Source organism: Protopterus annectens, chromosome 2.part2, assembly GCF_019279795.1.
Source record: "Protopterus annectens isolate FY-2018-M chromosome 2.part2, PAN1.0, whole genome shotgun sequence".
Classification (NCBI taxonomy): domain Eukaryota; kingdom Metazoa; phylum Chordata; order Ceratodontiformes; family Protopteridae; genus Protopterus; species Protopterus annectens.
Window position 1 is genome coordinate 1042487952 of NC_056730.1, and position 13700 is coordinate 1042501651.

Genomic DNA, 13700 nt, shown 5'->3' on the forward strand with positions numbered 1-13700 from the left:
CCAAAGGTGGCTGTTCTGAGGGCTGAGCCGCAGAGCCAGGCTGACTCTCTAATTACAACACGCGGCCCTCGAGCTGGCATAGAAATTCACCAAACTGCTCGTTGATAGCTCTACGCACCACGACCCTGACCTGACAATGGTTGACAGGTGCCTATCCACGCCCACTCCCAGGTGGGTGAGCCCCATCCTCTGAGGTGGTTCCACTTTAAGGTGGTGCAGGACCAACGGACAGGGAGGTCCGGGGTTGGGAGACATGCTGGTGCCTGGTGCCACAGCCAGCTGAGGTGGGACAGGTGGGTCTGCTGGGACCGGCCTTCCCAAGCATGCTATAGTGTTTAGATTTCATCATCATATATGGGCTAGTAATAGTCAACACATTCCAGGGTTAGGTATAACAGCATGCATAGATATTCCCATTAACCGAGCCACCAGAAATGGAACAGTTGCATAGCAAACAAAGCACATGCATATATGGGACCACAGTGGTAATAAGAACAGCATGCAGGTACGTTGATGGCACCATGCCAGCAAAGTTGGAATAATTCAATATGGCACATGCATGGGAACCATTAAAATATTTATCAAACAATTGGGCATTATCAAAGTCAGTACATATCAGTTGGGCTGGGTATGTTGATTATTGTTGGAGATAAGGTGGGAGGAGAGAAAGATAATTTAAAAGTAGTATATTCCTGTAGTCCACATTACTTTCCTATTCAGTGTTGTCATCTGTACCTTACAAGTCTTACTACACTACCCTATAGCCTTATTGTGGACAGTGATATGGCTGTCATCATCATTACACATGAGCCAGTTTTACCTGCAGTATACACCTCTTACCTGGTATACCTGTGGAGGGAATGTTTGTTAACACTGACTGTTTGTACACATACGCCTGGATTCCGGGTTGATGTTTTGCACTATTCTATCCAACTCTTTCTGCACAGACTCTGACAATGTGTTGACTACATGCTGGTGTGCCTGGACATATCTAGAATATTGCCCTCTTCCACGTTTAGTGACCTGACACACACATATACATGCTTTCTTACACAGTTATATTATGTAGCACAGTGTGGGTGGCAGTGACCAGTGATACTTTATTATTCAGAGAAACTGCAACACTTACAATCCCCTACAATACCAGAGTGGACAGTACCAGTACAGGTTATATTGGTCTGTATTTCTCAGCACGGTGGTTTGCATCCAATGTACCTGTGGGAGCAATGTTTGTTAGCACTACCTGACTGTTGCCACACAAAGTTCCAGATTACACCATTAGTATTATGCACATACATCTCACTCTGTTACTGTACACATTCTGGTCACAGCTTGACAACATGGGAGTGTAGATAGGGCATACTTGAAATATTACTCTCCTAACAGTTTTGGGGGTTGATACAGTGACTGGTGTGTTCTCATGATGGTTGACAATCACTTGTATTCCCTGTTTGCTGGCTACACATCTGGGATCATCCCACAGACTTACCAGGGGGACAGGCAGCAGATATGGGCACATATGCTGGACATTCTGACCTCATGTGTACCATTGTGGGGTATGAATCTGTATGCAGTCTAATTCCACTCCCAGGATTCAGATCATGGCTGTGTCTGCTACAACTTAAACACTGTCCTTCAAAGTTGTGTCTGCTACATTGATATTGCTGTATATCTCCAATCTGCTTTCTGTCTTATTAATCCCCTATGCTTATGCATTCTGACCTTGTATAACAACACTCATGCAGATTTCCTAGACAGTTATATGTTGTAGGACAGTTTGGGTGACAGTGATGTGTAATACCTCATTATTCAGAGCAACTGCATATCATTCTTGTATTTCTGGGCACAGTGTTGGTATCTGACAAACCTGTTGGAGAAATGTTTAGCACTACCTGAATGTTCCCACACACAGTACCAGGTTCCACATTACTATTATGCACATACATCTCACTCTGTTATTGTACACACTCTGACCACAGCTTAACAAGTTGGGGTGCAAATGGGACATACGTGGCGTCTTAGTCACATAAAGTATTGGGGAGTTGCTAGTGTGCCAGGTTTGTTGTCATAGAATTGTGTCGATCAGTTGTATTTCCTGTTTGCTGCCTATATGTCTGGGATCATCCCACTGATTTCCCAGGGGGACAGGTTGATAGGCAGTAGATATGGGCCCACTTTAATAGACTCTCTGGACATATCTGTACAGTTGTGGGGTATGATACTGTATGCAGACTACTACCACTGGCAGGATTCGAACCGTGGCTGTGTGTGCTAAATAAACAACAGTTCACATCTCCGTTGCATGTGCTATTTGATTTTTGTTGTCTGCATTTTCCCTGTTTACTGTCTATGTGTCTCTCAGTTGTACTAAATGGCCTCTGGGGAGTACACCTGTCATATACAGGCATTCATACACATTCAATTTATGGTGCATGGTGTGGGTAACAGTGCTTAATACAACAGTACTATTACATGAGTGCAAATCTATATTACCATATGATACCAGAATATACACATGCAGTCCAGCAGTTAGACCTATTTTGTCAGGATATAACACTTTTATTGATATACAAACAATATGAAGCTCTTCCTGCCATATTCTCTAGTGTATGCAGTACTTGCCTTGAACAGTACAGGTTTTATACTTGCAATTAGTTTACTACTACTTTTATTTTTATTTCCTATGACAGTAAAAGCATGAGTATTACTGACCTGCCTCACGTCACAACCTTGCCAGGTGGCTGATGTGGGCCTCCTGGTTTGCAGCCTGCATTGTTGCATCTGTGGGGGACATAAGAGGAATATTTAGCCATACCTGTCCATGATATACCTGAGCTGGCAATTATTACACAGATACTTACACACGTCTGGCACATCCCCTGATGCTCTAGCCTCTTGGAGCCACTCCTCCAAGAGGTCCCCCCTCCACCGCTTCAGGTCAGCATAGTGGTGTTTGACCTGCTCACCAGTTCAGGGTATGCCAGTGGCACTGGTGATGTAGCAGGCGAGATGGTCCCAGGCCTCCACCTTATATTGGGAGCCCTGGTACTGACCCTGCAGTAGTCTCTGTCCATGGTCTTTAACTAGGAGTCCCGCCATGACCTTGGACTCCTGGATGCACCAATGCTGCCCTTGGAAGCGCACTCTTCTCCCCTTACTGCCATAGTGCCTGCAAGGGGAAGCTACAACCAGTTATGAGATGTATTAATGCCTCCTGGGTTTAAGTAGGGCCAATTTCTTGCACTTTTCTGTGATTGGCCAGTTTTGAAAAGGCTAAGCTATGGGCTAACCACCTTCAAAGACCAATTCATGTTAGGTTCAAGCAAGGCACCCTTTATTACTTGCAGCAAGGAGACAAAGCATGTATGCACAATGTTTGTCTAAATGATTAATGACTAGTAGGTTATACTTATACAGTTCTCTTCCTGTCACATAGAAAATGTTACATTCTATTGCTGATGTAGTTAGACACAGATTTCTGTATGTTCTACAGAAAATATTGTTAGACTTATTGCTGACCAAGTTAAAATATCTGTCATTCTGCAAAAACATTTTGAGAAAAACAACCTGGCCTTGGGTTTATGTCAGTCCATTTCAGCATTTCAGTTATTCTATTGTACTGTTCTAATACATGTGTTACATTTTACCTAGATTCAAGGTACATTTCTAGCTTTAGTACAAGTAATGCTGACTACGGTTTAAACTTTCAAGCATCTATTGTTTTCTTTATCAATAGCTTCTAACAGCTGCATGTTTTCTCATGGCATAAGCAGACATCAATATCCCTTTGTTAATTTTCATGACATTAGCAGAAATGAATTACTTCTTGTTATTTGCTGACATTAGCAGAAAATAGAATGCTTCTTGTTAAGTTTCTAATGGCTGTGCAGATTCATGCAGTGTGAACAAAATACATTTATTAACCCTTTTAAATCTCAAATGCACTAAATGCACTAAGCATGCATATTACTATTACATATTTTTCTAACATTTCCCCCCTTTTAATACTTTTATTCTACTTTCAAGATAAGCATAAACAGTTTTTCTTCCCCTAACCTCTTCCTACTCCGGATTTGCAGTTAGGAGAGTCATTCAGTTTAAACTTATGAAAGCATTTTCAGATTTTTAACAATTCTTCAAGTTCAGCACCTTGGTATAAGGTTTCTGAAACTGACATGTCTATAAAGTCTTTAATCAGTCTTTTCATGCAGGGGATGCAGCAGCACACACATACCACCAGTAGGATCATTCCTACACAGATGGCAATCAGGATTTTCATCAAGATACTCCCCCACCCCCCAAACAATCTCTGGAAAAAGTCCGTCAATGGATTTGTTCCTGGTTTGGTCAAGGCTGACACCTGCTAAATTACCTCAAGATGATTGTCTATCTTGTGTTTGTGGTCAGGAATATACGAACATCACTCCTCCTGGATTAAAGCACATGTACCTCCTCTCACCGCTAGGGTGAAGTCGAGAGCCATGCGGTTTTGAAGCACTACAGTTCTCATGGCAGTCAGTTCATCAGTCACCAATTCTAGGGCGGAAAAGGTTGCATGACTCATTATTTCAAGAATTTTAGACAATTTTCTCAGTTCCCAGATTGATTTTGTTGCTCCATATGCTGGCAGTACACCTGCCCAAAAGATAACAGTATCACTCAAGTCCATATGTGACAGTCCATTTTTCCCTAAGCCCACAGCCTGATGTTTTTTCCAGCCTGCATTGATTTGCCCCACTGGATTGACAGGCTTCTTGATTTCTCGTCGAACATTTCAAATCTTCCCTTGAGGTAAAACTGCTGTGTGTTGTATGGCCGGAACCAGGTACCCCAAATAACAACTGCCAGACCAATTCTCAGGTTACCACTTGTATGCTTTCCTACCACATACAAAATAACAGTCTCCTACTTTGGTAGTAACTTTACTATGTCCTGGCTCTGGATGAAACATTTTTTTGTCTATCATAGACAGTTGTTTATAAAGGTCAGCATTATGTTTTACTTCATCAGTTGTCCTATGCATCAATTCAACAAATGAATCATAGCTCGTGTTGCAATAGGATCCTGTGTTATAAGTCTTATTGTAGCATCTATAAGGAACAGTCACATTGCAATTGCTCCAACCCACCTGAACTGTATCATTTTTGTAAAAACACACAGTCCCCTTCTGTCGAACAGACAAGTGCAATGCTACTTTATCTTGTGATGTGACATCTGATGTTTCATAGACTAAGTTTTCCCATGTCTTGTTGGCTCCTAGGGGGACTGAAGTTAACAATAACCCCCCGTATGCTGTTGGCAAAGCTGTGCAAATCCAGCAATTCGAAACATTGAAGGTCTCAGCATACACATATTTGATTGCCTGGTAAGTGTTGAAGTTTAGGTGCCACTCTGCGTACAACTCTGCATGCTTGTTCAGTCCAGTTTGTGTGGCTGAAAAAAGGAATGGCCACAACAAAAAGATTATTGTCACTAGTACAGCCAACAGGATGGTTATGCAATACTTCCGAGGAAATGGTTGTTCTGCATTCCTGTTTTCTCCGACTCTTCCGAATAGGTACATTTGGATCTTACTGGATCCTGTCATCTTTATTTCAGACATGTGTTCTTACTCTCTGCCCTAATAGGACCTTCAGCACTGATGGTTTCTTCACTGGGCTTGAGTTGGATCAGTCCTATTGATCTGACCCCCCTTTGTAGCCAGACTTTGTGCTGAGGGCCCCGATGGAGAGGTAAGATTTTTGTCCAGTTCAAAGTTCTTAACAAGTTTGCAGTGCATCAGGTGAATCCATGAAGCTCGCTCTGCTATCTTGACTGCAGTGTATTTCGAAAGAAGCACCTGGTAGGGACCTTCCCACCTTGGCAATGACCAATTCTTCTTCTTGATAACTTTTATCCACATCCAGTCCCCGGGTGTCACTACTGCCACTTCTGATGTCTCGGTTTGCTTTCTATCTGAAGCAGAATTTGACTGCAACAGATGTTTAGAATTCATGACTTTCTTCATATATTCAGCTAGTGTAAAATCAGCTTCCTTGTCTGATGACATGAGAGGTTTCTACTGGGGTATATAGTAAGCCCTTCCAAATAACTTTTCAAAAGGAGTCAATCCCTTTGCTGTAGGGACAGTTCTCATGCTCAACAGTGCCAGGGGTAAACAGTATATTCAATTTTTTCCTGTCTCAGCTATCAATTTTCTCAATTTGTTTTTTAATATACCATTATGCCTTTCAACTAGCCCTGCAGATTGTGGATGGTATGCACAATGACTTTTTAAAAAAAATACCAAAATGCTTACTTAACTGCTGTATGGTTTGGTTTACAAAGTGTGTACCATTGTCACTGTAGATCCTTTCCAGAATACCGAATCCAGGGATGATTTCTTTGACAAGTACTTTTGCCACCGTGGCTGCATCTGGATTTTTGGTTGGAAAGGTTTCCACCCATCTGGAAAACATATCTACAATGACAAGACAATACTTCTTATTTTCACATTTGTTCAATTCTAAGAAATCCATACAGATAGTGTGAAACGGATATGGTGGTGTAGGGAAACTCCCTTGCTTGGGCTTTAATGCCTCTTGTGCATGATGTTTGTTACAAATCTGACACGTCAAACAAAATTTTTTAGAGTAGTTTGTAAATCCGTACATTGTGAACACCTGGTTAACCAGCTGTACCATCCCCCCTGTTGAGACATGGCACTGCCCATGGCTCAACAAAGCTGCATATCTAAACAAATTAGATGGTAGTATCAGTTTCCCTTCTCTAGAGATGTACAGCCCCTTTTCAAGAATTGCTCCTCGTTTTAGCCATCGCTGTTTTTCAGCTTGCGTAGTGAGTGTCTGCATTGTTTTTAACATTTCTAAGTCTAAAATCTCAGAGGGTTGTAATTCCTCATTTAAAAGAAATACTTATGTGGCTGCTTGTTTTGCAGCTGTGTCAGCTCTCGCATTACCTTTTGAAATCCTTTCTTGTTGCTTTGTGTGAGCTATGTATTTACAAATGGCTACTTTATGAGGTAACTGAATAGATTCTAAAAGATCTAAAATAAACTGTGTTTGATTTATAGGTTTGCCAGTAGATGTTATCATTCCCCGGTTTTTCCACTGTTGTGCAAAAACATGTACAGTAGAAAAAGCGTACTGGCTGTCAGTAAAAATGTTTACACATTTACCCTTTGCTAAGGTACATGCCTGTGTCAAGGCAATCAATTCTGCTGCCTGTGCAGATAAGTTGTGTGGTAAAGGTTTTGCTTCTATAATCTCAGTATCAGAAACTACTGCATATCCTACTAGGTTCTGTCCTGTAGGACCCCTTTTGCACGAGCCATCCACGTAGTATGTCACCTCGACATCATCCAAGGGGACATCCATGAGATCTTTTTTAGGTAGTGTCTTTTGCTCAATTACCTGCAGGCAGCGGTGTGGTGTGCCGTCTGCAGGGGTTTGGAGCAGAGTGGAAGGGTTTAAAGTCATGCATCGCTCAATTGTCATGTGAGGTTGGCTCAACAATATAGTCATACAGGAAAGATGCCTAGCAGGGGAAAGATATGCCACCTTTTCTTGTAGTAAAATAATCGTGACTGCATGAGGTACTCTCAAAGTGAGAGGGTGGAATAAGACTACTGAGGCCGAAGCCTGTACTGCCATTCCATCTGCAACTACTGCTTGTACACAGCAGGGTAAGGATCATGCCACTGGGTCTAGTTGTGATGAATAGTAAGCAATGGGGCATTGCTTATCCCCATGCTGCTGTGTTAATACTGATGTCATGTAACCCTGCTTACAAGCTACAGTTTGGAAAAAACACTTATGGTAGTTTGGTAATCCCCGAACTAATGAGGATGCTATTAACTGCTTTAGTTTGCAGAAAGCAGATTCTGCTTCTGGTGTCCATTGTAATAAATCTTGTGCTGCCATTGGCTTCTTATATATAATGTCAGTTAGAGGTGCAGATTCCAAAGCATAGTTTGGAATCCAGCTCCAGCAAAAATTAGTTGTACCCAGGAAGGACATCATTTCCTTCTTGGTAGTGGGTTTTGGTGCTTGCAAAATTGCTACCTTTCTGTCCTCATCTAATGTTCTGCCTTCTTTGGATATTACATATCCCAGGTATTTGACTTGTTTTTTTCCAAAGCTGCAGTTTACTTTTATTTACCTTATGTCTTTCAGCGGCTAAGAATTGTAGAAGTGCTATAGTATCTTCTCTACAATCCTGCTGGGTGGGGGCTGCCAGCAAGATGTCGTCAACATAAAGTAAAATTTGACTGCCTCTTGGTGGAGTGAATCCCGCCAAGTTGCTTGCCATTTCTTGTGAGAATATCGTTGGACTTTCACTATATCCCTGTGGTAGTCGCGTGTATGTATACCTTTTCCCCTGAAATGTAAATGCAAACCAATACTGGCTGTCAGGGTGTATCGGTATCGAAAAGCATGCATTGCTGATGTCTACCACAGAAAAATACTTCTGTTGAGGTTTTAAATCATTCAACAGGGTGTGTGGGTCTGGCACCGTAGGTGCCCTTGGTATTACTGCATCATTTACAGCTTGTAAATCTTGGACCATACGCCATTCTCCATTTGCTTTTGTGACTGGAAATAAGGGTGTATTACATGGTGAATCAGGAGATTCTATTAGTATCCCTCCTTTAAGTAAGGCTGCTATAATAGGCTTTATTCCTGCCTCTGTATCTTTTCTTAAGGGATACTGTCTTTTTTGTGGTCTAAATGCTGACTTTGGCATAATAGTAACTGGTCCCGCTGTACGAATAAGTCCTACATCTGACTTTCCTGTTGACCAGAGAGTCTCTGGTATATTTTGTAAGGCATTTTCTTCCTCTTTTAACAGGAGTGTCAGTCAGCTGTCCTCACCAGACTGTAAGTGCACAGCTGGGTTGGTCTGAGTTATCTAATTCAACTTCTGTATTTGTATTCCCTGTTCTGACAGTTCTAGCTCCGTCTGTTTCTCCCATCTTGTGGCTTTTTCTCCTAGGTCTGCCCATTCTATATTTCTGTTTTTGGTTAGGCTAACATGTGGTAATCGATTAGATTTATAAAGTGCAAAGAAATCCTGGGGCAATGAACAGCTGGCTACACTGTTCCCTTCTGTATCCCAGTACAGGTTACGCAATATCAATCTATTTGCATGATTCTTAAACAATTCTTGCTCATATTCCTTATCAGGTCCTGGTGTATTACAATAATACAGGGTACAGTGCAACAGGTGTTGCTTATCAATGTCAAGGGAGGGGAACTTGCCGACGGCTACATTCATTAACTCTTCGGTTACAGTCCTTGGACCAGTCATAACCAAGTCCTGGCTGTACCAATAAAGCATTTCACCCTCTGATTGCACTGCAAAGGTATCAATTTGTCACTGTGCTTCCATACCCTGCATGGTTGGGACTACTGCTATACCAAATAGCTGCATGAGGTCTCTGCCCAAGAGGTTTACTGGACATTTTGCAGAAACAACAATTTTGCTTTTTTGTGTCAATCCTGAAACTGGATCAGTTATTGCAATGTCACGGGAGAGAGGCTCCCGATACAGCTGTCCATTAGCTGCTTTAACCAGTATGTAATCAGGTGTCTCTATGTTTTCTGGTAGTTTGGAAGGATGTATCAGGGTTCGTGATGCCCCTGAGTCACACAAGAATTTGACTTTCCTCTCTTCTACCAAGAGTGTAACTTCTGGTTTTGTGTCTGCTAAATAGAGCTCCAAGCTCAATAAAGCTAGGTCTAATATTTCATCTTCTTCATTGTCACTAACTTCCTGCACTTCCTCTACTCCCTCTATCACATTCTCATTTGTCCCTTCTTCGCTAGCCCCTTCTAGTGATTCCTGACTACCATATAGTCAGTCCTCACCCTCCTTGTCTTCCGTTGTTGCCTTCTTATTTTTCTTGCAATCCCTTGCCAAATGTCCCTTTTTACCACATGTAAAACATTCTCCCCTTTTCTTTCGCCCTTCAAAGTCTTCTGATCGTTGATCAGATTGTTTGTTTCCCTGTGCATTTTTCTTTCCCTTTTTCCCGGACTGTACTACATAAACTCTTGCTCCATCTTCTACAGAAAATATTTGAGCTTTCTTTTTCTTTTTGCTCTTAAAATGCCTTTCGGCATGTCTAGCATATTCAAGTAATGATTGTAATCTGCTTGTACGATGATCTACCATGTGTTTTGTAATAAAACTGCTTATAGGTGCAATACTGCCCTTTAAAAATGCATTCTTTAACTGCCGTTCATATGGGGAATCTTGTGTTTGATCTTCAGGAACCTGCATTCTACAGTGGTTATTAAAACACTCTAATAGTCTGGCATAATACCGGTCAATAGTTTCACCTTCTTGTTGGATGCATTGATTAATGCAAGTCCAGTCTGCCCTAGGTTTCCATTTTTCAGAGATGCGGTCTGTAAGACCTTTTACTCTGGTGTCTAATTCTGTGCTGCTATGTGGGAGGGGTCTTTGTGCAGCATCACGGGGATTCCAGTTCCCACTAATCATATGCCAATCTGGCCCAACAATTTGTCTAACTACCTTTTCTACCTCTTCTCTGTTCAAGTTATAACTCAGCCTCATTCCTTGTAAGTCTTCAGAGAATTTTCTAAAATTAACCTTTGGATGGGGAATTCCCTCAGTGGCTTTCCAGATGTCTTCCGGAGTCCAAGGTCTATACACTAAAATAGTTGGGTCCTGATTGTCCTGACCTGCCTGAGGGTTGGGTACTTCTATAAGTGGACATATTTCTTCTTCTTCACTTATAGATCATGAATTCTTAACCATTTGCCATAACTCGATGCCTTCATTTGAGTTACCTGCCTTTGTTCGAGACCTGGTCTCGATGGGATCTCTAATAAACGGTTTTATTTTCATAATGCCCCTTTCTTCAGTGACCACAGGATATCATGGGGGTGGACTAACCTGTTCACTTGCTTCATATTCCGGTAAGGGAGACGGAGGTGCTGATGCTATTACTAAGTTATTGTCCTCCTTGTCTAAAAACATTGCTTTTGAATTTTTGTTCTTTTGTTCCCTACGGTTTACTTCCTCAATCCACCTGTGTGCCTGAGGAATTCCTAATTTACGTTGCTTTTTTTACCTGACCTTTGGAATCAGTTTTGAGCTGTTTGACAAGTTTGATAAGTGAGGATTTTTTCTAATTTTCCGTCAAATTCGTACTTATTAACCCAGTTTGAATAATATTTAATATTGTCGGCGCACTGCGACTGCATGTATTTTGCGTCTTCTGTTAACAGTGGATTTTGGGGTCTTTTTGTGCAATTATTACCCATTTTGTTCTACCCTTTTATCGTTATGTAACTTCTCTTATTTTTAACGTGGTACCACGGATTTTGTTATAGTCTCTTCAGAATGACTGCCTACTTATTCTGTTTCTCCTGATGTATGACAAGACAGTAATCTTTTTTGTCCCTGACTTGTAAGAAAAATACAGTCTAACAAAAACAATACACATCTAGTCCCTGATCTAAAACAGAAAACAGAAAAAAGTAGATTCACCTTACCTGAGCCCACGTGATTGATCACCAATTCGCGGAGACCTGTCCTTCAGTTGCAGATCAGAAAGTGGCTGGCCTCTTTTGAACTACAATTCAGTCAGAGGACTTTTCAGATAAGAAGAACTGATTTGGTTTCTTCCCTGTATGGTTTCAACCACCTGGCCCATCTGATCCGAAGTGAAGAGAGGGTTCCGGTCCAAAGGACCAATCTGTCAAAGGAAAAAACTTCAAAGACCAATTCACGTTAGGTTCAAGCAAGGCACCCTTTATTACTTGCAGCAAGGAGACAAAGCATGTATGCACAAGGTTTGTCTAAATGATTAATGACTCGTAGGTTATACTTATACAGTTCTCTTCCTGTCACATAGAAAATGTTACATTCTATTGCTGACATAGTTAGACACAGCTTTCTGTATGTTCTACAGAAAATATTGTTAGACTTATTGCTGACCAAGTTAAAATATCTGTCATTCTGCAAAAACATTTTGAGAAAAACAACCTGGCCTTGGGTTTATGTCAGTCCATTTCAGCATTTCAACTCTTCTATTGTACTGTTCTAATACATGTGTTACATTTTACCTAGATTCAAAGTACATTTCTAGCTTTAGTACAAGTAATGCTGACTACGGTTTAAACTTTCAAGCATCTATTGTTTTCTTTATCAATAGCTTCTAACAGCTGCATGTTTTCTCATGGCATAAGCAGAAATCAATATCCCTTTGTTCATTTTCATGACAGCAGAAATGAATTACTTCTTGTTATTTGCTGACATTAGCAGAAAATAGAATGCTTCTTGTTAAGATCTAATGGCTGTGCAGATTCATGCAGTGTGAACAGAATGAATGTATTAACCCTTTTAAATCTTGAATGCACCAAATGCACTAAGTATGCATATTACTATTACATATTTTTCCTAACACACTGGCCTGTGCAATGCTTAGCATTGCTTACATTATAATGCCTTTTTGGCATTGTGTTATTCATTACACCTTATATGTATGCCTGGTATCTCTGATTGTTGTGTAGGTACACTCTGTGGGGTCCTTGTGTTTTATTGGAGACTTCAAAACTCTATTAGAATTACACCTCACTTCTGGGCTTACTGCTGTACTCCAGTTCACATATTTATGTAATGTACTGGGTTTTGGCACATATGACTGTATACTGATGCCTTTCACAGGTTCAGTTTTGTAATACTATGGTGAGGACTTGCTTGCTACTACCTCATTCTTCTGTACTTCTGTGATGGTGTGGTGGATAACTACTGGCACTATGGTGCATAGGGTCCTGGGTTCAAGACCTACATGGCTGTTTATCTTGTTAATGGGCAGAACAAGGGACGTTGAATACAGAGTGATTAAGGCACTTCTGGGCAGTTGTAAGTGGGTTTGCGTGACGGTAAACACTGCTAACCTGCCGTTACATCTGCTTACAGACAGTTAGCTTGAGAATTGCTTAGCCAGTGTAGGCATTGCTTACCGCCACACAAATGGGGTTACACTCGCTTACTAGTGCTTAAATATGCTTACTACTGCTTATTGGTGCTTAGACCTGCTTACTAGTGCCTTATTCATTATGACACTGACACCTCACATGTGCATTTACTGTAGTACTACAGTTCATAAATATATGTTATTTAGTGGGTTATGCAACAAAAATATTGGTCATAACATGCTTTGCCATGTAAAACTGGGTGTGCTGCAGTGGGACTCAAACTGGGAATGCCTGCTTGCAAGGCAAATGCTCTGCCCACTACACTATTGCTCTGTTGTTTCATTTGCATATATCATCCTTGTTATCCTCTTCAGCCGTTTAAGCTGCTTTAACCGTAGCTAAGCGATGGTCACACCCGTGCACCTATGGTTAGCTGTAATCGGATGTTTAAAAAAAAAAAAAAAACTTCATTTTATTTCTATAGTCTGATGCTGTTATACACAAGGGGGACTGTTGGTGGGGATATGTGGTCATCTGTGAGTGGTCTCGCTCATTGCATTCCCCTTTCTGCTGTTCTACACTGTGGGGGCATGTTTATTCTGAGAGATCTGCTCTCAGACACGCCCCCTGCACTCTTACACACTCCGTGTAAGCCTAGGAGCGTGGGCAGCATGCATCATTAATATGCATGGTGCGATGCCGTCCTGCTCCCATCTGTTGCTTCCATGCAGGAGTAAGCTAGTCCTG